A 2,293-nucleotide genomic window follows, 5' to 3' on the forward strand; every position below is an offset into this window, starting at 1 on the left:
CAGTGCACTGTGCTAGTAGCTCCTCTCTAGGAGGGCAGATAGACAGCAGTGTTAGATCCTAGAGCAGAACCATACTTCAAATCAAGAACAGCAATGGCTCCTACTGGGGTGAAGCTAGACTGTGGGGAGAGTGAACAGCTCCCCCACATCCATGGCATGGCAGAGCGCAAGCAAATACAGAAAAGGCTAGAAAATGTAAGGAGATGTCATTTAAGACAAAAAGATGGGGCCAGAACACATCACAGCACGTGCCCATCTGCACAGGCTCCTCGTGCTTCCAAGCGGGCAGGGCCAGCAGGCAGGACTTAGCAGATGTTCCCGGTAGATGGCAGGGTGAGACAGCTCCTCCGGTGTGCGGGCCTCACCTAAGCTGGACACTGTGCCTGGCAAGCAGCACACAGGCTGGAGCCATCCGGGAAGGGCTGTTTGGCAGTACTGCAGCCAGCGTTAGAGCAAACTCTTATGCCTGAAAGCATCAGGGAAACCCAATACAGGGGCAAACAATCCATGTGTGTGCACGTGCACACATATATATATGTACATATACATAAACACATGCGTATATACATAAACACACACATATTTTTTGCAGAGGTAAAATGAATATTCTGAAGTCACTGAGTTTTACTTTATGCCGCCTCTGGCTACACAGCCTTGAACCACTGGTTATACGTTTGGTCTATGGTCACACCCCAAGATGACTGGGACATCAAAGGACTGGAAGTGCTTTTGACTATTTTTTTCAAATACTAAATTGTTAGAAAAGTGGAGGGGAAGGGAAAGAACGGAAGCTGGGACAACTTCTGCAGAGCCAAACACGTACAGGGCGATTTGACAACATCCAGATAAAGCCAGCTGAACTGGGCAAGCTCTGACCCAAACCCTTCGAGCCCACCAGCGGGTTTCCAGGACAGCACAGTGGCTGCCACTGGAGGCTGTTACTGCAACACAGCCTTGCTTAGAAACTGCCTCTTTATGTAAACATTGATCACTTAGACCTTGCTTCGGTAGCAGCAATACCTTATCGCTCCAATACAGACCTCAAACACCAGAGCACCCTGCTCCTGAAGGACAGCTGGTGGCGGTCGGCAGCGCCGCGGAGACATCAAAGGTACACAGCAACATCCRTGGTGCCACACTTACCCAGCAAATTAGATAAGGCAAGAAAGCTGTGGGGGCCAGACCTGCCTTAGAGACCTCGTTACAGGCTGAACCGAAATGGCTGCGGCAGAAAGAGAGGCTCCCGTGCGTCCAGAGAGTCACTACCTCGTCCTGCATGAAAAGCAGCATCTCCCAAGGCTGGGTTTGAYGGGAGGTACCAGGGGACAACACCGACAGGACCAGGTACCCCGTCTTGATCCYTACTTGCACAACCGGCTGTTTGGGACCCTGTTTTTTCACTTACCTCAGGCCTCTCTGAAACAGCTGATTTGTCCCTCGGCCTCTGGATTCTTTCTGCTGCCTGGATTCTTTCTCCTAACATTATCAACATGAAAAAAAWAAATAAATTAAAGACAAAACCAGACCCAGGAGAATTCACTAAAACCAAGGGTGAAGGGAGCTCCCGACAGAGCATTATCGTCCCTTCTTCTCTCCCTGCCTGAACTCACCTCTTAGGCAGTTTTTATTTCTATCTTCACAGCATGATTTAAGCAGCAGGTGGAGACCGAAAGGGACTYGGCTGAGGGGAGAAACGCTCCTTTCCTCCCAGATTTGCCCCTAAGGCACGTGCCGAGCAGATCCTGGGACTAGCTGATGCCCCCTCTGCACAAGCAGGGGAGGGGAACGACCTGTGGGATAAAAACCAAACCGACCGTGATTCCCTAGCTCAATTTATCAAGTGTCAACAGCCTCTTTGCRGGGGCTGTAAGGAGGGAGAGGTGTTTGGATGCGCTACAGGCGGCCAGTGGAGGGGGAGACCCCTTTGCTACCGCAGGCGCTTGCACAGGCGGAATCAGATTTTCCCCTCGCGGCGAGCACCACGTTGAACCCCAAACTCTGCCCTGAGGCACATCCAGGCCGCGGGCGGGCGGGCGGGGGAGACCGTTATTCTCCACACGGGGCAGGCGGGGGAAGCCGTTATCCCTGTCAGGGCCGCCTGCTCCCGCCTCCCCCTCACCAAACCCACCTGCCCGCCATTTCTCGCCCCGGAAGGCTTTTGCCTCCCCGTATTTCCCACACAGAAACCCCTCTCCGCACACAGTCCCTTTGGGAACGGAGCGAAAACATTCAAAACGAGGATTTTTCCCCCCTCCTCCCTTTAAATAGCAGCTAAAGCGGCGGGGCCGCCCCC

The 2,293-nt window shown here is 53.0% G+C and overlaps 1 protein-coding gene across 2 annotated transcripts in view; it reads left to right on the forward strand.

The window, feature by feature from the left end:
* The first annotated feature begins 997 nt into the window (after positions 1 to 997).
* The window catches only part of ANKDD1A (ankyrin repeat and death domain containing 1A), an 18,229-nt gene continuing 16,933 nt past the window's right edge, over positions 998 to 2,293 (forward strand). For both annotated transcript variants that reach the window (XM_026073702.1, XM_026073727.1), the window contains exon 1: positions 998 to 1,344. The gene's annotated coding sequence lies outside the window, so the exon portion shown is untranslated. The remainder of the gene's footprint in view (positions 1,345 to 2,293) is intronic.

The sequence above is a fragment of the Apteryx rowi genome, unplaced genomic scaffold, assembly GCF_003343035.1.
Source record: "Apteryx rowi isolate R43461 unplaced genomic scaffold, aptRow1 scaffold_11, whole genome shotgun sequence".
Classification (NCBI taxonomy): domain Eukaryota; kingdom Metazoa; phylum Chordata; class Aves; order Apterygiformes; family Apterygidae; genus Apteryx; species Apteryx rowi.